This window comes from Typopeltis vanoorti, chromosome 12, assembly GCF_054136105.1.
Source record: "Typopeltis vanoorti isolate ZY-2024b chromosome 12, IOZ_Tvanoo_1.0, whole genome shotgun sequence".
In the NCBI taxonomy this organism is placed as follows: domain Eukaryota; kingdom Metazoa; phylum Arthropoda; class Arachnida; order Uropygi; family Thelyphonidae; genus Typopeltis; species Typopeltis vanoorti.
In genome coordinates this window covers 1,619,198-1,646,098 of record NC_143560.1, presented here as the reverse complement: position 1 = coordinate 1,646,098, position 26,901 = coordinate 1,619,198, and the positions used below count along the sequence as shown (strand labels likewise).

General features: G+C 36.0%; 1 protein-coding gene across 2 annotated transcripts in view; it reads left to right on the top strand.

Moving 5' to 3' along the window:
- Nucleotides 1-8,664: 8,664 nt before the first annotated feature.
- Nucleotides 8,665-26,901, top strand: part of LOC150100543 (protein BANP-like) — a 130,375-nt gene continuing 112,138 nt past the window's right edge. For both annotated transcript variants that reach the window (XM_090401551.1, XM_090401550.1), the window contains exons 1-2: nucleotides 8,665-8,981; nucleotides 18,793-18,950. The gene's annotated coding sequence lies outside the window, so the exon portion shown is untranslated. The remainder of the gene's footprint in view (nucleotides 8,982-18,792; nucleotides 18,951-26,901) is intronic.

The window sequence follows — 26,901 nt, the reverse complement described above, 5'->3', positions numbered from 1 at the left end:
ATCACCGTTTTAGTAAAGTCTCCGTGAAATTTCTGGTCTTTATCCCCCTACCCTCTATTCTTCATCTTCTCTGCCTCCTCTACGATATCCCCACCAATTCTGTGCTTCTGCAACTCTACAACCTTACAGTTGTTACGTTGAACTGGTTAGTCCCATTCTTTTGCTCATTCCATAGGTCTATTGAAGTCCACTTCCAAGGTATTATTTACATACAAATTAAACAGCAATGGACGAGAACATAACCCTGGGTGACATACTACTTACGATTTTCCTCTTCTGCTGATACATATAACACAGCTAGTATCCAAACCAGCACATAATCTACTGTCCAACTCCATCTGTTCCACTTCAGTTACAAATTTTATTTCTTCCAAATTATTAATTTGGAAGAAATAAATACTATGGAGGCTGCATAACATGAATAAAAATAAAAAAGTACTACATTTCTGAAGTACGATCTTCGTTTAACAAACCATGTTGTCCATAAAAGAGAATGTTGCAGTCATCAACCCAGATGAATCCTGGACCTCACTAGCCTCCCTGACACCATTGTCACAACTGCAAACAAACAGAATGTCCCATAATTTGAAACCTTAGGATTATCAGCTTCGTTAAGAGAAAGAACAAGTTATTTTTTAGCAACCTTTTGGAACTTGGGGAAATTTAAGACTCCTGCTAAAGAGTTAAGTTAAGGCTAATGTAAACCGTGGATCATTCACTTAAGTCACATAGTGATTAACCGTCAAATCAACCCAGTTATGAATCCTGGACCTCACTAGCCTCCCTGACACTATTGTCATATGGCTTTATTGAAATGAAGTTTACTTAAAACCTTACATCTCATACTCATTCATCATCAACGGTTCTTCCCATTGTGTGTTCCACTGCTCTCGGGTTCTGCACGATGTTACTTTCACGAGGATGAAATGCATTTATGAAGTGCTCATTTAACATCTCTACTATATCGTCCTTAGTGGTTAACATGCTACAATTCTCTCCAACAGTATCATACTTCTATAGTCATACTTTCTTCTATTCGCCGCCTATCGAAAATACTCCCTATTAATCCTTTTGGCTTTATTAGCTGCCCATATTTGCACTTTTGTTACTCTTCCAAGCTAGTTACATCTCTTGCTTGCTCTTTTTACTCTTCATCATCACTACTCATTTTATGCTGCCTCCGTAATATTTTTTTCGTTCTAAATTGCATGTTTCATCTCTTCATTCATCCATTTCACATACACCTTATTTACCATCTTAACCTTTGGAATGTATTCAGATATTGCTGCTTCCAGAGAGTTCTTGAACAATTCCCAAAACCACTGATCTCCTCTCTCTCCAATACTTTGTCCCATGCTTTTTGACAGAAATTCATGGCTGGCTACCACCCAAGTAATCACTTCATGGTTACTCTCACCAACTAGTTGGACATTCAACAACTCATTTACAATGACATGGTCTGATGTGATAATCAAATCCAAGACCCTTGTACCTCTTGTACCCTCTCTCACATACTGCCTAAGGTAGTTTCCCCCTCAAAAAACAAGAAACTCACTATCTTTGCCACTATAGGTTCTCCTTTCATTTCAGTCTGGATCACCACAGTTAAAATCATCTATAATGATAAACCTATTCTTGTTAGCTAGACTGATTTACCTATACATTTTTTCTCACTACCCTACACATTACCAGGCCTATAGAAACACCCCACTAGATATTTCAACCTGTTCACCTCCACCTCACTGTTTCAAAACGACAGCTACTGTTTGCTTCTTTCATCTTCACCGCAGATGGAGATAACTCCACTGTTCCCATTAACAGCACTTCTCCCCTCCCCAATATCATCATGAAACACATAGAATCCATCGATCTTATTTCCTATAAGAATGTCATTCTGATCTAATCATGCTTCAAACATTCCATATATCTGGGGCAAATATACTGTATTAATGGTACAGTTTCATTTCATTAATTGCGAATACTTCTGGCCTTAGTAAACATACATACTAGCTTATTCGCCATTCTACAATAAGCCTCTCCAACCAAACTCCTTAGATGTACTCCTCCTCCTTGATCGCCCCCTGGCCACTCATTTCTATTATGGCTGAACCATACCTCTCATCAGACCTGTTTGTTCCCCCCACATCTAAGGTCATCCCAAGTGTTTCTTCTCTTTCATTCTCTTCATTCATGTCAATCACGTCTGCATTCATAAGATTTCTTATCTTAATTAAGTGCTGTTCCAGGTCATCTCTACCACCTCTTGCTTTCACATGGCTTCCAGTCATTTCAGTTAAAACTCTCCCCTGCGGCAAAAAATTCTCCATGACTCACACAAAATAAGTTCAAATATAGCTCATTTCTTTTATACAGCTCATTCCGTCCCTCAAATTCATCCCATGCATTCACAAAAATGAATTCCTTTCTCTTCAGACATGTTCGCTAAGCATCCCATTCATTACTAGTATAATATAGAATTATGAAAATTAGAACGAGTACAGGTCTAGTGATTGTTATGGGGGGTGGGACTTTAACCATATAGATTGGAAGGAAGAATAATCACATGGTAGGAAAGAAATTGCATTTTTACACCTATGGAGAGATAATTACTTGAGGCAGCATGTGATGGAGGGAACTTGAAGTGAAAGTCTTGGACTTAGTCATAGGATCCCAAAAGCTATTTCTAACGAAGGTGTCCTCATTGCCTCCGATTGGCGAAATGACCATAAGACCTTGACTGAGAAAATTGTAAAATATGAGAAATATTCTATCGATAGCGGTTTTAAATGAACCTACTAGGTAGGCAATTAGGACAAGCTTAGAAGGAAGCTTAAATCTTTGCCATGACATAAAACACTGGACGAGAAGGATAATTAGAATGCATGGGTGATAATAAATTGGTGAGAATGGAAGGAGGGTGTCTGCGAAGTGTGATCTGAACAAGGAACTGATGAATGCAAATATGAAATTGATGACAGAAAGTGTAGGTAGCGAGAATGTTTCGCGGGTAAAATCAGTGCACATTTGAAAGAGAAGGATGGTGAGAGAGAGAGAGACGAAAAAATGTTAAAAAATCAAGCAAAGAGAAAAAGAGTGAGTTGAAAACCGTAACGGATGTTAAAAGGGACGAAAGTGAGGTGAGAGCGGCAGAAGGAAACGAAATTGAGAGAACGAATGAAACTAGAAATGGCGTTACGCAGAAATCGAAAGTGAAAAAAATCGAGAGAATGGATGGTTGTGAAAAAAGAAGGAATGATAGCGAAAGTTCGACGCCTGTTCGGCTGAAAGTACAGAAACAAAGAAAGATGAATGAGTGTGAAAATGAGAAGAATGATAGCGAAAGTTGGACACATATGGGACGGAAAGTACGGAAACAAAGAAGGATGAATGAATGTGAAAGTGTGAAAAGGGGGTTGAGAGTCAGTAAGTTAGAAAGATTGAATGATAGAGAGAGAATGTGTCGCGAGATTCGGAAGTTGAATTGGATTGGATGAGATAAGAAATGAAATGGATGCGGAATGAAATTAAGAAAATTCGGATAAAACTATTAAAATAAATAATGATGGCATGAAAGAGTTAACGAAAGAGAGCGAGTGGCGCTGTATGGTAATCCCATTATTAAAGGTGTGCTGGAGGATAGAATGCACAAGGTATGTTTTCCAGGTGCTAAAATGAGTAGAGTGATTCAGGCATTGGATATGAGGCAGGAGCAAGCAAAAAAGTTAATAGTATTAATAGGTACGAATGATTTGAGAGAGGAGAACAAACAGTGTGTCAGAATGGATATCGGGAGGCTGTTTAAAACGATAAAAGAGAATTGTGTGACAGGAAGGGCAGTTAGCGTGTTGCCTAGGTATGACTATGGTGAAATGAGGTGGAGAGCAAGGAATATGAATGATATGGTGGCTGAAATGTGTGAGGAGACGGGAATACAGTTTGTTAATGTGTGGAATGAGTTTGAGGGAAGTGAGCTGTATGGGAGTGATGGACTGCATTTGAGTGGTTATGCTGTGAGTCGCTTGGAGAGACTGCTGCTGGAAAGTAGAGAAATGAATAGAGAGAATGAATCAGATCGAGTGGGAAGTGATGTGGAAGAGCCAGAGAGTAAGACAGGAGAGAGATTGAAGAGGTGGTTATGAATGGGGAAGTGAGTGGTATGAGTACAGAAAATGAGAAAATAAGTGTGCAAGAGGAGCAGGAAAAAGGGGAGAATCAGGATGGACATGGGTACATTGCATGAGAGAGGTGGATGCTCCAAGAGGAGGTGAACATGTGTAGGCAGAAAAGGAATGGGATGACCAGGGATCAAGAGCAAACAGTTGGAATTGAAAAGTGTATTAAAATGAAGAAGCAGAAAGGGAAATGGCATCATTCGATCATGGAGAGATCACATCGAGTGAGTGGGATCAGTGAAACAAGCTGTAGATCCAGAAATGAACTGTTGTGTTTGTATACCAATGCTAGAAGTATAAGAAACAAGGCAAATGAAATGGTTGCCCTAATTGAGCCTGTTCACCCATCAGAATAAGTGAGACATGGTCGGAAGAAGATGACATTCTGACAGGAATATAGATGGAAGGTATGATGTGTTTCGGGAAGACAGAAGGGGTAAAAAGGGAGGAGGAATGCTATTGATGATAGAGAAAGAGTTATGTCCATATAAGGTAGAGATGCCAGAGGTCAATAGGGCCTGTGGTTTTGAGGCAGTATGGTGTGAGATAGAGGTGATTGGAATCAAATACTTGGTAGGATGTTGTTATAGACCTGGTAATGCGAATGGTGGTGATAATGAAATGTACAATCAAATTAGCCAAGTAAATAAGAAAAGGGTGATCATTATGGGTGATTTTAATTATGGCAACATAGAATGGAATGATGAGATAGCAACTGGAAGTAAAGAAAAGTGTTTCTTGAGTTTTTGAGGGATAACTACGTCAGACAGTATGTAACAGAGAGCACACAAGGATTGAGGGTCTTGGATTTGGTCATCTTATCAGAAAATGTAATTATAAATGAGGTGTCAAATCATCCACCAATTGGTGAGAGCGACCATGAGGTGATTACCTGGGTGGTTGCCAGCAGTGCAAGGAACTCTGTAAGAAAAGGGTATATGTGAAACTACAAGGGGGGGGTGAATATGAAGAGCTGAGGAGACAGTTTGCATGTGTAGCGTGGAATGAGGAGTTACCTGGAAAAGAGATAAATGCAGCTTGGGGGATTTTTCAAAACTGTCTAGTAGATGCAATGTCTAAGTGTATTCCAAGGGTGAGAAGATTAAATAAGGTGGATGTGAGATGGATGAATAAAAAGATTAAGCATGCGATACAGAGAAAAAGGGCATTGTGGAAGCAGCATAAGGGAAGTGGAAATAACTAATTCCATGAGGTCTACAAAGACCAAACAAGGAGGAAGACTTGTTTGGTGAGAGTAGCTAAAGAGAGGTATGAACAGCAGTTGACTAGTGAAACCAAAAAGAATCCTAGGGAGTTCTTTCGATATCTAGTTAGCGAAAGAAAGAATAATTATGGAAGGATGACATTGATTGGAGAAAATGGTATAAAGACAGCTGATGCAAAATGTGTGGTGGAGATATTTAATGAGCAGTTCATAAAGATCTGTCAATCTTGTGAATGTGACTTCATGAAGAGATTGAGAGCAGTTGATGATGGGGAGGAGGAGACATTGACTGTAAGTGAGCAAGAGGTGTTTGGGGAGTTGAGTAAACTAGATGTTAATAAGGCTGTAGGACTCGATAATATATCACCACGTATTCTGAAAAAATGTGACAGGGAGTTGACACCTGCCTTGACATATTTTTTTAATATGAGTCTTGCACTCTGTCAAGTTCCTAAGGAGTGGAAGGAAGGCAAGATTGTGCCAGTTCATGAAGGATGTGATCGAACTCAAGCATCAAACTATAGGCCAATCTGTGTGTCAGGTGTTATGGTTAAGTTGTTAGAGAAGCTTGTGAGAACTAGGATCCAGAGTTGGGTTGACAACAATGGTATAATCTTTGATGGACAGCATGGATTTGCTAAGGAAGTTCATGTTTTAGTAATTACAATAAAGTGACTGCTTCCTTGGAGACAGAGGAAAAGGATACAGAGTAATATACTTGGATATTGCAAAGGCTTTTGATAGAGTACCTCATGCTAGGTTGACAGTCAAACTAGAGCAGATGGGGTTGGATATTATATTGGTGCATTGGATTGGAGACTGGCTATCTGATAGGTATCAACAAGATGTGTATGGGGAGTGATATCCAGGAAAAGGAAAGTCACTAGTGGAGTGCCTCAGGGGTATGATTTAGGTCCATTGCTTTAACATTTTATATGAATGATATAGGTGAAGATTTGGATGCAGATATTCAGTTGTTTGCAGATGATGCAAAGTTGGGATAAACTATGAAGTGTAGTGAAGACGTTGTGACCTTACAGGAAGACTTGATTAGATTGGGTGATTTGGCACGAAAATGGGGATATAAGTTCAATGTTGCAAAATGTAACGTTTTAAAATTTGGAAAACAAAGATGGGATGCAGAATTTATGCTTGGTGAGAATATATTGTTGGAGGTAGAGGAAATAAGAGATCTGTGGTAACAGTGGATAAGGATCTAAAATTTAGGGGACACATCGCCAAAATTGTCAAGACAATAAAGGCTTCTGAGAATGATGCAGAGGACACTGACGTGTAGAAATAGGGAGATTCTTATTCCATTGTATAAGACTTTGATTAGGTCACACATGGACTATTTTGCCCAGATTTGATCACCTTGTTTTCAGAAGGATGAAGAGATATTGGAAAGATATGAGAGTGGGAGATATGATCGAGACCTAGCAGTTATGAAGGGGTTGTTATAGAATCACTGCTGGAGAGGTTCTACAGAAAATAGTGGGAGATCGGGGAAGAACCAGAGGTTTTCCCTGAAAACTGTATAAAGAGAGTGTGAGTAGGGGAGTGAGAGACAGTTTTTTTTTCTTTCAGAGTTGTGATTGATTGGAATGCTTTGCCCGAGAATGTGGTGTCTCTGAAGAGTTTGAATGTGTTTGAAACACGGTACGATGAGCTGTGTGTGTCATAAAAGGACCTCCCAGATGTGTCTTTGACTTCATGAGGTCTTGGGGTGGTAATAATAATAATAAAAAAATCAGCTAACGCCTTTTTATACCCGTATACGGGGAGTAGGTGAGGCCATTTAGCCCTATCTAACTTTTGGAGTCTGAGTGGGCAGTTCAATCTCCACTGGTACCAATCAGAGTTAGATGGCCCAAGGCTATCACTAATTAAGCGGTACTCAGTGAAGAGAGACGGCTCAAATGTGCCGCCATCTCGTGGTCCCTAACCCAATATATTTTTTAATGTCTGAAATAATGTGGGTTCTACGGTCGATTTTCTTGAGTTTACAGGACGAAAAACCCGAGTTTCCGGGAGGAAAAACCTGCTTGCCCATGCCAGAGATCGACTAACTCGGGAACCGGTCGAAAAATGGCTTAGGAAACCAAGTCTTCCTTCGTGCGGCCAAGCGCCGTGGTTGGCAAACGCCACATCCACTGAGCTACACAGGCTCTTTAATAATAATAATAATAATAATAATAATAATAATAATAATAATAATAATAATAACTATTAAATTGCAAAAGAAGGTTCTATGACTAAAGTAACAAATTATAGACCAATCCGTGTCTGAAGTTTGGTGGTAAAAGCCTTAAAAAATTGGTCAAAAAGAGAATTCAAGAATTGGTAGTTAAAAATGTTATAGTTTATGAGGGTCAACATGGCTTTGTGAAAGGTCGGTCATGCATTATAATTTTCTAACTTTTTTATAATAGAATAACCCCTGTGTTGGATAAAGGAAATATCTATATGATAATTCTGTTGAATTTTGCAAAGGTATTTGAGAGATTACCCCTTGGAAATTTGCTTCGCAAAATGAAATAAAGTTCAGATAGATATGTTTCTGGTTATGTGGATAAGAGGGCTGCTGCTGGACAGATATCAAAAAGTGATATATGGTGGAGCAGTATCAGTCAAAAAACAGGTGACTTATGATGTGCAAGAGGGTTCAGTACTGATTGCACTACTGTTTAAGTTATACATAAGTGACATATGAAATAATCTGAAAGGAAATATTCAGTTATTTACTGAGAACGCGATATTAGGTTGAATGATATTTAACCATTGCGCCGTGGATAGCTTGCAGGACGATTTAAATAGGCTGACAATATGAGGGAAATATAACGGATATCAGTTCAGTGTGACAAAATGTAACCTGTGGCACATTGTTGGAACTGTACTAAAGGAAATAGATTTTGTTGGGATTTATGGGTGTTGGTAGTTGGTAGACAGAGAGTTAAACTGTAGAGTACATATTGCTAACGTTGCTCATAAGATTATTTGGCTATTGAATAACACATTAACAAATAGCAATAAGGAAGTTGTCATTTCTCTTTATAAGCCCTTGATGTTGCTTTTAGAAATCTTGAAAGATAGAAAATAATTTCAGAGACAAGAAAAGCAATTAACAGATAAATTTCAAATTTGCTCTTTGTACCTTGATATCTTTGTGTTTTTATTATTATCATTGTTATTTGTAAGCGCGAATGAGGGCAGAGGGAGCGCGTTATCAAATAATGTGCTTTTTGTGCAGCTTGGGCGCTGGTTCAAATTTGTTATTGACGTGTTTTAAGTTTTGCGATGTTTTTAAGACGTGTTTTTAAGTTTTAAGAGTTGCATTATTTTATGTTTGAAATGCCCATTTTCTCGTAAAACATTTACTCTTTGGAAATGTATATGTTGTGAACCGGTGGTTTTAGTATTTAGCATCGTAGCATTTACTGTTTTGAAATTTGATATTTTTAATGAAACATATCAATCTGTTAGAAATCAGACCAGAAATAATCGAAACCGCGATTAGGAAATTTAGGATCCAGTTTTCGGAAACCTTAATGGAGGAATATCGACTTCAAGAGGAACCTCTGAAGGTACTTAGAACGTTAATTGCTACTCTGCGACATGGTATAAAACAAACAACAACAAAAATAAAAACAAATAATCTTTTTTTTAAACGACATAGAACTGAAATTGAGTCAGCCAGTATCCATATGTACATTGCAGGGTTAGCTGAATAACACGCGCAGGTGACAGAACATAGTTTTCTGCAAGTTGTTTTCCATTCCGCAATTTTACAGAATTAGCGAAACGGCGAATGTCCGAAACACCAGGCCTCGAAATTTCAGCTGCCTTTACACACACACACACACACACACACACGTTTTATTTTATTGTTCTTCCTTTCACGTATAGGCCTAGTGGCATGTTATGAAGCTATCCTTAGCTCTTCTAAGCCATACCCGTCCCGAGGATAAGGTGGCTAGCCCTATGCTTCCCAGTGTGTCCTATGACTGTAGCCTGTGTGTTCATGGGGCCAGTTTGTCTGCTTGCGAGATGCAAAATCCCAGATAAACTGGGGAGGAAAATCCTAGTCCATGCTCAAGACTGGCTACCTTGGCCACAGCTGAGAAAGATCCTTAAGCTCCTCGCGTCGGCAACGGGAATCGAACCTAGGATACTCCTTTCCCAGGCATATGGTTGCGAAGTGCATAGCCACTTGGCTAAACACATGGACGTTTTATTTTATTTTATTTATTTTAATTAATGTAAATCACATCCACAAAAGGTTCTTAACTTATTGTACATTTCCTACCATCGTGAGCACAGCACCCAAATTATATGTCTATCTATGTGTATAGTGTTCACACATAGATAGACAGATAAATCATGAAGCTGATATTCAGCTTCATGATTTTAATTACCTTGGCACCTGGAATTGCAGCCTAAGCAACTAAGGCTGTGAGGCCAGTGTAAACTGCATGTCTTCTGGCCTGTTTAGCAGGAGAGAAAACCGTGGTACTTTCATGGGAGACTGCTAACTTACCTTCTTTTGGTAAATGGTCAAAACCAGTTTGGGTAGTAGCCCTTCCCATAATGTATAGCATTATACATTTCTGTAAGGATATGTGCATTGCATTATGGGATACAAAGGCAATTGATGTGAAGTCATTAACCTCCATGTACAAATGAGCCAGTCGTGAAGTGACTTCATGTGCAAAAAAGAGAAAAACAATGAAAACGAGTGACTTCACTTGGTTTCATCCTTTATGAAATCAAGAATTATTCTCGATTTCATAAAGGATGAAAATGAGAATGTAATTTTTTGGCATCTTTAATTTATAATTCACTTTAATTTATAATACCCTTAGTCCAGTTGTGGTACTACATGTGTAAATTTTGTTGGGGGGGAAAAAAAAAAAAACTGGAGACTCATCAAGGAAACTAGACACCACTGATATGGCTTCTAAAAAAATTCTCTCCATGATATAGTTTTTCATCTGTTGCAAATTGTTATCTTATATGTGCATTTCCTTTGATGCAACCATCCCTGCCTGTGATTTTTTTGGGGGACAGTACTGTAGAATACAGCACCATATCCAAATAGGAAGTGCTTTGTAGTCTTCAAACAGTAATCTTATCTCTTTGTAGATACTGTTAATATTTTAAGATAGCAACAATTATTTTATTCTTTCATTTAAAAAGAAGTAGAGTATCCTTATGTGACATATCTAACATCCCAGTTGTAACTATTTTGTCATTGGCTTTAAGTATTGAAGATATTATTTTTGTTAGTGTAGATATGGCATATTTCCTTCACACTATTTAAAAAAATGTGGAATGAACTATTTAACATATTATAGTATAATGATGCAATAAATATTACTATTTTTGTGGACTTTCTGGAGATGAGTATAGCCCTATCACAGATACTGGATAAATAAAGCATGAACCTATGGTTATATGTTTTTACGGTCATTAATATGACTTCATTACATGCACTTCATTGCATTATTACATTTTATTACATGATGTTCAAGGACTCATAGCTGAAAAGTATTCTGTGCTACCTACATACTACATAGGCTACCAGACTGTTATCTGTTGCCTACTGATATTTTTGTCTGTTTTATTTGTATATGTTTTTTGGTCAGTTTGCCTGTGAGCTGCTTTTGGAGGGAGGAAAAACCTGAATTTTTAGGGGAAACAACTTTGCTGCCATTGTGTAAGATCAGTTAACTGGGAAACCAGTTTGAAATGTGGGTGTTGAAATTGCAAAGCAAGATTATCTCACTGTTATACAATATTATCAAGTTTCAGAGAGATTATTGAATAGGTCAGTGACGTTAGCAGAATGGTAGAGGCAGCAAATGAAGGCCATAAAGTCAGGGAAGGAAATCTTGAAGAAAATGGGATCATATAAAAGGGATTTCAGATCAGATAACCTTTGGCATGGGATACCAGCTCCAACAAATGCATAACTTCTACCTTTCTTAGGAAAGACATCATCATGAGCTGAGATGTTGCCGAGGCCATTTTTGTAGTTTAGTGATGAATAACATATTAGGTTTGGATGTTTGTGGGTAGCAGAGCATATCACAGATATTGGAATTAACACCTCTGATATTAAAGTCAATCTGAAATTTATTATTTTTTTTACTGCATGAAATTTTGTGATTTTGTTGGCTTTTTTTAGGTGTATTTTTTATTTGCAGTTTTTTTTGTAATGTTTTTGATATTTTTAGAGATTTTATGGTGGTTTTTGTGGTAGATTTTTTTAAAACCATGACCTTGGAATTTTTTGTACTATTGGTCATTGCTGCTAGTAAAATAATCAGAAATTTCAAATGCAGGCAGGATGAAGGTTACCACTCCTACAAAAGAAGTATCCAGACTCCAATTCAAGCATCGACTTGGACAGTGCACCTGTCAGCTGTTTTACTTGATCTCCCTTCATGCATAACTTGAAAAAGTAAGCAGCAAAAAGATTGAGGGTGGTCTGAAAAGTTCTCGGCCTAACAACGAAAAAACAAATTTATAATTTCAAAATTATTCTTATTTTTCAACATAATCTCACTAAAGACTAATACATTTATTCCACTGATGCTCCAGCACCATTATCCTGTCCCTGTAGTGGTTCTCAGTAAGATTTGCAAAATACCCCTCAACAGCTGCAATCACCTCTTGATTTGAAGAAAAATGCTGACCAGCGAGGAAGAGTTTTAATTTTGCGAAGAGATAGAAGTCAGAGGGAGCTAAATCTGGGGAATAAGGTGATGTTTCAACAATTCATAGTGCAGATCCCTTAATATTCCCATTGTCAAAACACATTTGTGGGCAGGTGCATTGTCCAGATGAAAGATGATTTTTTTCTTCTGCAAACCAAGTCTTTTCTCATGAATTTTTTAATATTCCCCGGTTATTGTTTTACCCTTTTCAAGATAATTAATAAGCAAAATGCCTTTAGCATTCCAAAACACTGATGCCATGACCTTTCCTGCTGATGGAACCGACTTTGTCTGTTTTGGCACTGAATAACTGGCTTCTGTCCACTGTTTTGACTGCTGTTTGGATTCTGGTGGGTAATGGTGAATCCAAGTCTCATCCATAGTACTAAATCGACACACAAAATCAGTTTTATTCTTGTTAAAATGCTCCAAGCACTGTTCAGAGAATTTCATGCGAGTGCGTTTTTGATCTGCTGTGAGGAAGCACGGCATCCGTCTTGCACAAAGCTTTTTCATATGCAATTCTTCATGCAAAATATATCCTACACATTCTTTTGAAATGCCTGTAGTCTCAGCAATTTCACACACTTTGACTTGCCGGTCATCCAATACCATATCGTGCACTTGATGAATGATTTCTGGTGTTGTTACACTTCTTTGGATGCCCTTCACATGGATCATCTTCAAGGCTGGTACGGCCACGTTTAAATTCAGTAGCCCATTTCTTAATCGTCGAACTTTTATGAACTTCGAATGAATTTTTTTTGGTGCTGAACCTTCTTTTACAAAGAATTTTATAATCGCACGATACTCAATTTTATCCATTTCAAGGGATACAGATAACACTTTTGCTTCAGACAGCTGTATAAAATACCAGTTTTATTCTTGTTAAAATGCTCCAAGCACTGTTCAGAGATTTTTAGTTTAAGTTGGGACTATTTTTAGAGTTTGCAACAGATACGAAGCACTCTTATCTCAAGAAGTATGGCTGTATTATTATTAACATTTGATCTCCGTGGAATCAAAGGACCCATTGTGAGAGGACCATGCTCTCAAATAGATCATTGAACCAGGCCTTAAACCCATTCACAGTTTCTACTGCCATGCTCAGGCAATGCTTCCACTGTCCAATAACTCTATATACAAAGAACTGCTTCTAACACCATAATTATACAGCTTCCACGGGTGACATCTTGTTCTATCCGTATGTTCTTCTATTCTATGAAATATCTCCTACAAATTAATCTAGTAACAACCCCAGAAAAACTTGTATGTCTCAATCATATTCCCTCTCCTCCTCCTCCTATTCACAAGGCTGTACAATTTGCATTCCCTCATTTTCTCTTCATGTCTGACATTCCACAGACCTGACACTCACTTAATTAACCTTGTCTGGATCTTTTCCAGTATAGGTACAGACCCTTGAAAACCAGGTGACCAAATCTTGCCACAGTAACCCATATGTGGCCTAATCAAAACCTTATACATGGGAACCACAACCTTTGTTTCTGCATGTCAGTGGCCTCCTCATTATTGCCATAATCCTTTGTGATGTTTTTACAATTTTAGCAATGATGTGATCCTTAAACTTCAAGTCTGTCCACATCACTCTCAGATCTTTCATCTCTTCCACTTCCTTGAAAATTTCCTCATTAATTGCATACTCTGCATCCCATCCTTGCCTACTAGATTTAGGACCACACATTTTGTAACATTAGATTGATAGCTCCACTCACTTGCCCACTTACATAGTCTATTGAGATCCTCCTGCAAAGCACAACATCTGCTCTACTTCTCATAGCCCTTCCCAACTTTGCATCATTTGCAAACAGCTGCACATCTCCAGGTAAGCCAGTCTGAATATCATTAATTTAAAAGTTAAACAATGATGTACCCAAAACAGATCCTCTAGCACTCCACAAGTGCCCTTCCTATTTTGGGATACCACTCCTCCTTACACAGCCTGCAGATACCTATCTGACAGCCATCATCTATTCAACTCACTAGTCTGTTACCTAATCCCATCTGTTTTAGTTTAGCTACTAGCTTGGCATGTGGTGGTCTGAAGCCTTTAAAAAATCCAACTATACTACTGTATTCTTCTCCTTTATCCAATGAATTTGTCACCTTGTAATGCTTAAGCAGATTGTTAAAGCATGACCTCCTCTAACAAATCCATGCTGACCATCATAAAGAATACTGCTATTATCAACCCATTTTTGAATTCTAGTCCTCACCAACTTCTCTCGCACTTAACAACTCAAAACACACAGATTAGCCTATAATTTTAGCCTCAGGCTTATCTCATCTCCTCTCCCCTTTGTGAAGAGGAACAATTTTTCCACCTTCCATTCCTTCCATTCCAGGAATGGAAGGTGAAAAAATTGTTGACTTGCTCTGTTGCAAGACTCATGTTAAACAGGTGTGCCAAATGTGCTGTTGGTTTCCCGTTGTTTTGTTATATTATGATATGTTGTGATATATTGTCAAGCCCTACTGCCTCATTAACATCAACTTTATTTAATTTCTCATATATACCAGAGTGGTTAGCATACCCACTCTCCAACCAGTAGGTTGCAGGTTCTAATCCCACTGTAAGCATGGATGTTTATGATAGTCTTATTCTGTGTACTGCTATATCCTTTGATATAGTGCAGTATGACCTTTGCTGTTCTTGCACTATTGAAACCATAAATCATCACTGATGATATAACCAGATGCAAGACTCGTAGTCCGTTGTCTTCCATTACATATTGCCTAAGATTGTTTTCCCTTGAAAACTTGAAAATTTATTAAACTTATTCCTTGATGCTATCTCTTCATTCCAATCAATATTGCTGTAATTGAAATCTTCCATATTGATTACTCTTCGCTTGCTCACTAAGCTAAAGTTGCATATACATTTCTTTGTGTCCACATGTCACATTCTCTAGCCTGTAGCAACACTTAATCAAATATCTCATTGTTAACTTCCATCTCGCATACTGCTTCAGACCACTGCCATTTTTTTCCCCTTGTATCTCAAACTTGCTTGGACATAATTCCTCCATTATCATCAGTAGCACTCCCCCCCACCTTCTCCTTCCTGTCCTCATGAAAAAGATCATAACGTTCCATTTCTATTCCATCAAGATATCATTCTCATCTACTTATTTCACTTATTCCAACTATTTTCGGGTAAATAAACTTAACCAATACAACAATGTAGCTCCCTTATTTCTGGTACTCCTGGCATTTGTAATTAAGCATAACAATTCATTTTTTGGTCTATAATCAATCCTACTCATGCTGCATCCCCATCTGTGACCTCTACACTTGCATCTGTGTGCTCACCTGCCATCCCATATACCTGTTCCAGACTCAACTCCCATGTATTCAAGGCCATTCCATTCTTATGCTGACTATCCCCATACATGCATTCATTACTACTTTCAGAATCCACTCTTCTTACCCTGTCTCCCCAGCCCACTCGATTTCCCTAATTCTCATCTCCATTCACATTGGTCTCACTTAATCTCTCTCCTGCTCAATTACATTATCTCTGACTTCCACTGATACCTTGTTCGTATCACTGATTACACATCCTTTTAGCAGCAGCCTTTCCAGGTGACTCACTCCAGAACCATTCAGATACTGCCCATCTCCCTTATATAGTTCCATTTGTCTCTCTCAGAATCATTCCACACATTCACAAATTGCACTCCTTTCTCTTCACACATTTCCACTAACATTCCATTAAAGATCTTTGTTCTCTGCTGCAGCAGTTCATTGTCATACCTGGGCAACACAAACTATTCTTTCTACCACAATGTTGTCTTTCACTCTCCTCAATAATCTGATATCCATCCTTGCATTCTCCCTTTGTCTAATCTTGTTCATTCTCCCTCCTGGAAAACAGACCTTGTGTACCTTCTCATCCACTACACCTTTTATAATAGGAGTCATTTGCTGCTACTTTTGCACTGTCAGTGAGGCTCACTTCTATTTCCATGTTTATGCTTGATTTTCCTCTCTCAATCATTTCCATATTCAGTATCATATTCTCCATACTCATTCTCACTCTTCTGGCTATCATTCTAATTCTTACACCCATCACTGTCTTTTGCCTTTCATCTGGTATTCTTCACTTCCTATTTGTGATTTTCATTCAAATCGCCATGGTTCATTAATTATTATGTGACACCTCCAGGGAGTCCAAAGACTCATCGAGGGAGGGCACCTATTCTACAATTCTGTCTCCAACTACAACGAACTGCAGCTACCATCATCATCTATGCCAGGGGTCACAAACTGGTGGCCCACCGACCGGATACGGCCCGCAAAGGCTTTGTATCTGGCTGCAACCTTAATGATTTCATGATTTCTTTTCTAAAAATCAATGTTTCTGACATCCTGCGGGGATTAAAACGGAAAAAATTCAAAACTTCTAAATGTTTTATGACAGCTTTAAACAAAAGTAAAACTTATTGCTATAATTCTTTGTACCATGTTTCTATCATCAAATGTTGGCAACACTTCATTGCAACATGAAACGAAAAAGCAGATATTGACATGTTAGTACAGAGGAAAAGATGTCAGGTTTCAGGATCAAAATCAAATTAAAAAAAGGACTCATAGATAAAAATCTTTATTTTTGTAAGTCAAAATTATGCATTTAAATAATTTTCTTAAATTATGAATAAAATGTATTTGAACTTATATTTTCTAAACTTGTTATATTTTTAAAATTTAAAAATAAAAATGGTTATAAATTTAAATGGTGGTGTAACTGTTGATGTAAGTCGTAAAGGCCCTGTAACAAAAGGGCCTTTGTTAGAGCCTTTCTTTTTTTAGTTTATGTTTTGGTTCACAGAATAATATTGAATACAGCCTGCATCTGATATACATCTAATTGACTGGCCTTTGATGCGTTTGAGTTTGAGACCCCTGATCAACACCAATGCCATCTATCACCAACCATCACCACTAACATTTTCACAGACAATCGCAAACATCCATGCCCATGGCGGGATTCGAACCTAAAGCCTTTTGGCTGGAGAGAGGATACGCTAATCACTTTCTGCAGACTTTCACTTTTGCACTTCTCTTGTTTAATCTGTCAATAAATACATCCGTCACATTTGTCCACATACCTATTATGTTTCTGACAATCCACACCACTCAACAGGCTTGATTTTTGTGCCATGTGTCTGGTTGTTCTTATCCCCATTTTTGCTTTTGTTATTTGTTATTCTCTACAAAATCTACTAACAACCTCGATAATTAATATGCATTCAGTCTCAGTATTACTAATTAAATAAATTTTCAGTGAATGCTTATAATTCTTCAAAAAACAACTTATCTTTGCTTTAGTGATTCTACTGACTGTTAAGTAACAGTCACCTCATTAATCTGCCAAAAATTTGGAAAAAAAAATGTATGCAACATTAGAGAATCCTAGATTAGGGCTTGAAGTTAAAATTGTCCATTACAGTTTGAACTGTTTCCTATATTCATTGTCACTTATGTATCATAAGAAGTAGCAGCATCTCTGAAAATGCTGTTTTGAAATTCTGAAAAATATCAGCCAGTTAATCCCTTAACATACAAAGACGTCTGTGACACGTCTTTTGTTTATTGCACCAAAATTGATTTTGAATTTTGGTTTCACATATAAATACAACTGAATATAGATGCTAGACAATCTTGTGCCTATTTCCTTTCAGCCGAGAAAAGTTGCCAACGGCATGTATCGACTATTTTGTTTGTGTTTGTACAAATTCATCATTATTTTTCAAATAATGATGAATTTGATCCATCAAATCACCCTCGCCCAAAACTCGCCCAAAAAATTGGCAGAAAAACGACCGCTTTCTGATTTTTAATTGGCATGTTAAGGGATTAATAAACCTTGTTTATTATTTATTGTTTTTTGGTCTCTGGCATAAAAATATTGTCAAAAAGCAGAGATGAATAATGTCCAACACCTCAGCCTGTCCACAAAGTTATTAAACACCCAGCCTATCCATTCTCAAGCCCTGGATGGTGGTTAGTTGGTGGGAATACAGCATCTCTTTTAATAGTGTCTTCAGTGATGCACAGTATTCTGTTCTTTTAAACCCTCCATATTTCTCTGAAAATGCACAGAATATTATGATAGTACTACACGTAAAGGTTACATAACTTCTTATTGATAATTTTTCTTGTGTTTGGGTTTGTTCCAATTGCTGACTTTTTGCTGTTTGTCCTATTCTGTGACAAACACAATTGAACAAATGATATGCAAAGATCAATTGAACTGAAGAATTTGATGGCATGACATAACTGCTATATTGCAAGATGGTGATAACAGCCATTTTTCTGAGAAGATGCACAATAAAACTAAATATAGGGTGATCAAAATTAAAGGGTCCTGTTTTTAAGGCCTTGTAGAGCACCATTCAGTGATCCAAATGTTGCAGAGCTTTGCAGGAATACATTGTGCATGCAGAAGTGATACCTGAGGGGAAAAAAGTAGTTCGCTTCCTCATGATGTATTTCTGCAGAGTTTCGCAGCTTTTGGATCACTGGGCGGGTGGTGTCCCACAAGGAGGCCTTAAACAGGGATACTTTAATTTTGATCACCCTGTATTTTAATTTTAGGAAATTAGAAATAAAATAATTTTATTAAGGGACTTTTTTTATTTTAATTATCTAGCAACTTCTGTTGACTTTCAACAATGTGGTTTGTGAAAGACTGGATGCCATAGAAAGTAGATTGGATTGTGTTAATGATTACTGCCAAACTCTCGAAGAAAAAGTAGAAATGCTATCATCCCTTGTTAAGGATAACAGTGTACCAACCACTTTAGTAAGGTATGCCATAATTTAACTATTGTTGTTAAAAAAAAAAAAAAAAAAAAGGTTAAAGGTATTATATATTTTGTTTAAAAGAACATTAATTCCGATACTTAATTTTAACTAATTTTAGAATACTTAATTCTTTCTGGATGTAAATACTACTATCTGAAGTTCTAATTTTATCCATTTTTAATGGATGATTTGATGTGCATTATATAATCTTTCTGTCAATTTGAGTCCCATCCTCCCAAGAGTATTACATAAGTGAGGTGGCCATAGGTCTGGTCTGGGAGCTATGCTGAGTATTTTGTGGTTGAAAATGTTTGCCAGTGCATCTTCCCATGAGGTTTGGTGGCAAACATTTGGTAAGATGCCCTGGTAAGCATTTTGTGTGGAAAATGCTCATCAGGCATCTTCTCTTTTTTAGAGGGATGGGGTGGAGAAGTACTATCTAGACCTATTGATGATGAATAATCCTTTATTATCTTGTGGAAATATCACTAACATGTTTACTTGTAGGCCTGAAGTGGTTAATGCCATGTTGATCTCCAAAGCAAGTGCTTTTGATCTGCTCCCTAATTCTTACATGTATGAGTTGATATCCTTCAAGGACATTCCAACACATATGAGGCTAAAATAATATGACAGATAGGAACATAAGCTTGCATAAATAACTTAATAATAACAGAGTAATTTAAGTGATTATTTTATTTATCATAAATTTTCACTCTAGTATCAACAGGATCATTGGTATGAATTTTAAATTAAACAGGCAGAACAGACATCTTGAAGACTCAACACTGAATATGTGAGCTGCATATAAATAACAGAGTGGAATCATCAAATTCCTGATATTTCTCTGAAGATGCACAGAATGTTATGATAGTGCTACACGTAAAGGTTACATAACTTCTTATTGATCATTTTTCTTGGGTTTGGGTTTGTTCCCATTGCTAACTTTTTTTTTTTTTTTTTTGCTGTTTGTCCTATTCTGTGACGAACACAATTGAGCCTTGTTTAAATGGGAAGTGCCCCAGATAACAGGAAATTCTATCATGTTGTACCATCATTTTATTGTGGATTAAGGCAATAAAAATGCAATTTGGTTGGCTAAATACCAGATTGCTGGCATTCAGTCAGTATCCAGGTAGATATTGGTAATGGGATGCATCATGAAAAGGTGAAGATTGGACATTAAGTCAGAAGCTGTAGTCAGTTCTCCACATTCCTTAAAAGGCCATGGAGGTCTCCTCCTAGTTATCCATCTTTGATCCTTAAGCATCTCAGCATATAGTGGTTCTGTCTAAAATATATCTAAGGTTCTGACATAATTTTAAAACCAGATATACAGTCGGATCTCTTTTTATGCGGTAGATATGTTCCACAGAAAACTGCATATAAAAAATCGCACAAAAAAGGCCTAACTTACATTGAAAAATTAGGGACGTTCCATAATTTTCTAAAAACTACATAAAACCGAAGCAATGAATAAAAATAAACCTAAAATCGCATAAAAAACTTTATGAAATTTCAGGAAAATAAGAATGCCTAAGTTTGTTTTAAAGCTTTATTTGTTTAATTTTATTGAACGTAACAATTTTTTATTTTATTTTATTTTTTACATTTTGTCATCGGAATTATCATCGCTATTAGACAATAAATTTTCGAACTGATGCAAAATCGCTTTCATCACAGAAGAGATAGCACATCAGATCTGTATGATAAAGGCAATGGTTCTTCACAAACAGAATTAGCTTCACCCTTGTTCTGTGCTGATTTTTTTCCTTCTTATAATGTAATCAGTGATTAAACTTTGCAATGATGATTTCACTAATTTTTTATACAGCTTGCGATATACAGACATACGGTTCTTCAGCTGACGTTGGAATTTAAAGGCTCATTCAGAATTTGTGTCATTAACAAGAAAATTATTTTCCAATTTATTGCACAGTTCAAGACTTTCTCGAATTATATTTGCAGTGAGGGGGAGAGGTTTTTCTTCCGCTTCACTATCATTTTTCTGATCTAAAGTTAATCGATATCCAGTTGTTAAATTGTGAATGAAGATATTTATAATTAATAATACTTCATTCATAATTAACATGATCTACCATATCATAAGCAGGACTTATTTAAATTTATTTTGTTGTATCGTAGCTTCTGCTCAATCAAGTTTTATCGTCTTATAGTTCTCTCTCGTTAGTATTTAACTAGTTGTAGGCTGATATATCATTCGAACATGAAGAAAATTTATATTATAGTGCGCCACTCCATGTTCTGAATTGCATGAGCAACTTTGACAAATCAACCATCAACTGTACTAGGTTATTATAAAGCTGATTTTAGGCCGAGGTTCTCTTTATTATATAGGGTTCCCACTAAGATTCGAATTATTTTAATGAGCGGTGCAATGACAAAATCAAGCAAATACAAGATTCAATTCAATTAAAATTATTTAATGCAGTGTCACATAAATTACATCATAACAGTATTCCAACAGAGACATTACAATTAAACGAATATAAAGCTCTCATTAAGATACTAGTATACTACTCAGCTGAGCTTAAAATTTATAATTAAAAACTATATTAACAGATCTTATTCTTCTTGTTATAAAGAACTTCTATCACAACTTTTCTCTGACCTAGGTTACATCTCAAAATATTTTAAATATCAAATCAGTTGAAGATATTCGGAAAGAATACAACTCATGAACCATCAGACATCCATTTGTAATTCTCTAAGCTCAGTCGATCAAAATTAGTTCTTGTAAGTTCGAAATTCCTAAATTACAACAAATAGGCTTCTCAATATTCTCGTTCAGTCAATGAACACCTAATTCAATAATATAGCATTTGTCACTTGAAGTGGGAAAAGTCTTAGCACATCACACATTGAATCTTGACTCGCTGAATACAGCAACTAGGAATAAATTACTTTCGGCGGAATTAATTTTCGTTACTTCACACTAAGTATAGTAAGGTAATCTTACCAGGATATAGCTTCATCACATCATAAGGAGATCGAACAACATCTTTAAAGTCCTTGCTGACTTTTACTTTGTAGTAACACAAACTTAAAAGAATCTTCTATTTTCATGATTGATTTATACACTTGGGAGAATATAATCTTTCTTTTGCACTTGGTATAAACTAACTACCAATTTCTTCCTTTTCTTATACGTAATATCCTATGTCCTGCACTACTCCACTGCTAGGCGTTAGGAAGTTTTGGTAGAAATCCAACTCCAAAAAAGGTAAGTTAAAATGTCAAGCAATTCCCGGTCCTTTCTATTCCATTTTTGGCACGTCAAAATCCCCCTTCAATCTCTAGCTACCGTTCTCTATACTCCCCTACTTGTTTCTCTTTTTTTTACTCTCGTTTTCGTGTCCACTCATTCCTTTTTCCCGCCAGTAACTGGTTCTCACCGGTTTAGTTCACATCGAGCTTGCTTTTTCCTTGGTATATAATAGTTCACACTCCAACATGCGCTAAGAGAAATTTGCATGATTTCTCACAACAACCAATCAAATGATATCACAAAGAATCTTCTGGACATATTAAAATTACATACATCACAGTTTCTTATATTATTATTAAAGGAATAAAGCAAATAAAATAAATGACACTTTAATACAGAGTCTTTTCATGTCTATAATATACCCTAAAATTACATAAATAAAATTAACAAAACTCAAAAGGAATTACATGAATAACATTTTATAAGCAAGAGACCAACAAAATAAATTTAAATAAGTCCTGCTTATGATATGGTAGATCATGTTAATTATGAATGAAGTATTATTAATTATAAATATCTTCATTCACAAATTAACACAATAATATCATCATCACTTAAGGCATTATCCACATGTTTGTTTTGAAACCGTAGTGCCATAATTTTTTAAAAGTAATAGGCCTACAGATTTAAATTTTAATATGAATAAGGGACAAGGGACTTGGTTTAATTTTGATGTTAAGAAATCTCTTATTGAAGGTGTTTGTGACATAACAGATAGTGATTCATCCACCTCCAGCCTACAAAGCAATCTCCAGGATGTACATAAGGGAGGGGAAAACTATCAGCACACAGGAGAAAAAGTCTGCATTCACTCGTAAGTACTTATAATAATAATATACATTTTTGGTGATCAGAATGGGATATGTCAATGAAAATCAGTACAAATTAATTCAATGTTTATGTTTAATTAATTATTAATTAATAATAAATCAGGTAAATTAACAATTAATTATTAATTAATATATTACAAAATAACCAAGGTGTTCCATGAAAATTTCAGGATTTGTGAAGCTTTCTGTCATAGGAAAAGTTTGAGAAACTCTGGATTACCCTATTATCGAAATGGATTCTCCTTCTGTTGACATGCACAGAAGTGTTGAAAGGTTTCATATCTGTGGGCATACTATACCGCATAACTTCAAATCCGCATAAAAAGAGACCCGAGTATATGTTAAAAAAAAAACAAGACAAAACATATTGTATATGGTAGATGTATGAAGAAGAACTGCTTCTCATAATAGGGATAACTTCAGTCCATTTCTGTTCAAATTTGGTTGGTGAAGCAGAGCTTCATGACCTTCTCTATATAAACATTCAGAGGGAGAACCACTTTTGTGAGGGACTTTAGTCTTATTCCAAATGTTTGGTGGTGTTAAGTCCAGACTGCTCTGGCTCATGGAAGTTATTATTATATGAGTATCTCCATGCCATTACAAGAAATAAATTATATTAAGAACACCTTCTTGGCTAGTGACTTCTCTGAGTCTTATGTTAGCAAGGTCATTAACAACTGTAGTGTGTCTTCATCACTTTCCTCTCAAAAAGTGGTTCATTATATTACCATTCTTAAACCTATGTTAAAGCTGTTTCTGAAAGAATAGCTAAATTACTTAGATATATTGGTCTTCAGGTGTCCTTTTGGTCTATCAACAAGATTTCTGCAGTTTTAGGTTCTCTGAAGTTATCCCTTTTATAGGAAATAGTTCTTCATATGTCTTGCCATGTACAATAGTTTTTTCTAATAATATACATCTGGTTTTAAAATTGTTAAGGTCTTATTGTATTTTAGAGAGTGCCACTCTTATGTCATTTGCATGTAACTCACATGTTTTCATTTGACCTCTGGTTGTCTGTTTAATTTAAAATTCATATTGAAAATGCTTTTGATATTTGAGTGAAAATTTTATGATAAATAAAATTATCACATAAGTTATTTGGCATGAACATGTTAAAAATTAATTTTTACATGTTCATGCTGGGCATCATACAAATTGTATCATTTGGTACTTGCTCATGAAGCGGTGTGTGACAAATCATTGCATATTTTTGGATTGCCATCTCTCAAGCACAAGGTATCATTATGTATACTTTCTAGAGAAACCAAAGCTTTGTTAGAAGGGAAAAGTTTTTGCTTTCTAGTTATATATATATGCCACTGAGAATTAAGAGAAATTCTATACTTTTTTTTATTTTAAAATTTCTAAAGGTGTAGATAATTATATTTCACACTGCATTAATCAGATATGAACCTTTTGCATATAGCCTGCACATCTGAGGGAATGAATAGACATGAATGTAAATAGATTTATGAGTCAGGAAAATATCCAATAATTTACATTTGTAGTATTATGGGAATGAATTATATGTTTTGCTATAAACTGTAGTTATGCATGTCAGAATTTGAGGGCTTTGTTTCAGGAAAAAAAAAAAAAGTGGGAAGATTTTTATTTTGTGAAAATTAACTAATAATAATTTTTTTGTATATATATCATTAGCCAAATGTGCAAAAATATGCTTACTTGCTCAAAGCAGAAAAGACATGTTACAAGTCAAGCGAGCTACTGCCAGATGAACCACATGTGCGAAACATAGCTCGTAGTGAATGTGTTGATCAGATTTTTTTTGTTTTTTTCAATAAACTTTTTTTTTTCCTTCAAAACATTAGTTTGTAAAATTTAATTCAGCATGCCTCGGTCGCATTGCAAACTGAAACTTTGAGGAAAGATTAAAAAATATGATACCTCACCTAGATTTCACCATCTTGTTAGAACGTAGTTCTTGTTTAAATTATCTGTTTTTTTTTTATCTTAATTCATTGTTGGTTGATTACTAATCCAAATATAGAGAAATTTATGTTATCCTGCACCACCCTATATTCAGATAAGTCTATATAATATAGTGGAATCAATCATCAACTAACTTAGCAATCTCACTTTTCTACAGGCCGAGTTTAAAATAAATATTTGATGCTTCTGCAAGGTCCGATAAACTTTATGAGCGGTGCAATGAAGAAAAATCAGGCAAACAACAAATTGAATCCAATAAAATAAACATTTAATACAGGGTTATAGAACATGTACATTTAAGTAAAACTTTAAAAACAAGAAAATGCAAATCAGCTTAGTCCAAATACTCATAACAAACTAAAAACATTAGGCATCGCACATTCAGCTGTCAATACTATATTCATCCAAATAATTGAAGATGGTCCACACAGTTCAATGATACAGAATCTCACAGTAATTATTCTTAAAAAGTAGAATTCCCTAATTCTCTCTTAGTCAACTAACACTTAATTTAATTATGAGGCAGTTATCACTTCAAGGGGGAAACACTTTAAAGCTCCATACTTTGGCTATTATTAGTAGAATGACACAGTTAATGTTAAGATATAGCAGGCTGAGCTAACTCATATCTTCACGCTGAAATATAAAAAAAATGGACTGCTCTTGCCAAGTTACATCTTTTACACATTGGATTCACTATAGGCACACTTAAAACTGTAGTTAACTATCACTCTGAAGCAACACTATTCAAAAGAAATCTTCACTATAATAACTGAAATGTTAAACATAGAGCTTCATAAGTCATGATGCACTCGTATTAGGTAATCTACTTATTCCTTATTTATTACTATGCATTAAATTCAGCCTTGCACTGTTCTTCTTCAAAACAACTGGAATTCGTCGTAATTTTAAAATTCCGTAGAAATATTCCGAATTGCCTATTAATTTCCCAGTCCCTTCATAATCTTATTTAAATTAAGAGGATATTAAATCCCACATTATTTTAAAACCGAATAAGAAACTCAAAGATTGGAATCAGAGAGTTTCATGACAGAATATAGTAAACTATAAAATTATCAGCAATTACTAGCGTGATCTAATGCAAGTAGTCCTAGTACGTAGTACAATATCGGGCAACTTGCAGCAAAGGTGGTAAAGTTCTGATCGCTATTCTTGGTATTTTCCATCATGTAAAAACACATTTCCTAGGAAATGTATGCTGTTATTACATTATGGTGGGAGGTCACTACCCAGACCGGTTTCAGCCTTTATTGAGGGTTCATCAGTGAGTAGCTAGACCAAAGTCTAGCTTTTAATGATTAATGGGCTGGCAATTCATGATTTAGCCAACCAAATTGTATTCTTATTGGCTTAAACCAAAATAGAAAATGATGGCACAACATGACAGAATTCCATGCTGGATGGGACATCGCCCAGTTAAACAAGGCCCCTGTTGCTTTCTCCAGGGAAACAGAGCAAACAGCTGAAAGTCAGCTACTGGAACAAATCTGAAAACTCACCCCAACTCAACATCACCAGAGTTAAAGATTGGTACTATCAACATAAGAAGCCTGAATGGCAAAGAAATAGAGCTAGCTGAGGAATTAGATAAGTACCAGATCAACATAATAAGGGTGACTGAAACAAAAAGTTTAAGTTTTGTAGATCTCGAAAAGGCATATGACAAGGTGCCAAGAGAGAAACTATTCAATATGCTACAGTTATATGGTTTCAATGGGGCATTATATCAAGCAATACTTAGTCTTTATTTGAATTGTAAGTCAGTAGTTAGAATTGAAGGAAGTACAGGAAGATGGTTTAATGTTAAATCTGGTGTCAGACAACAATGTACATTATCTCCTCTGTTATTCATTATCTA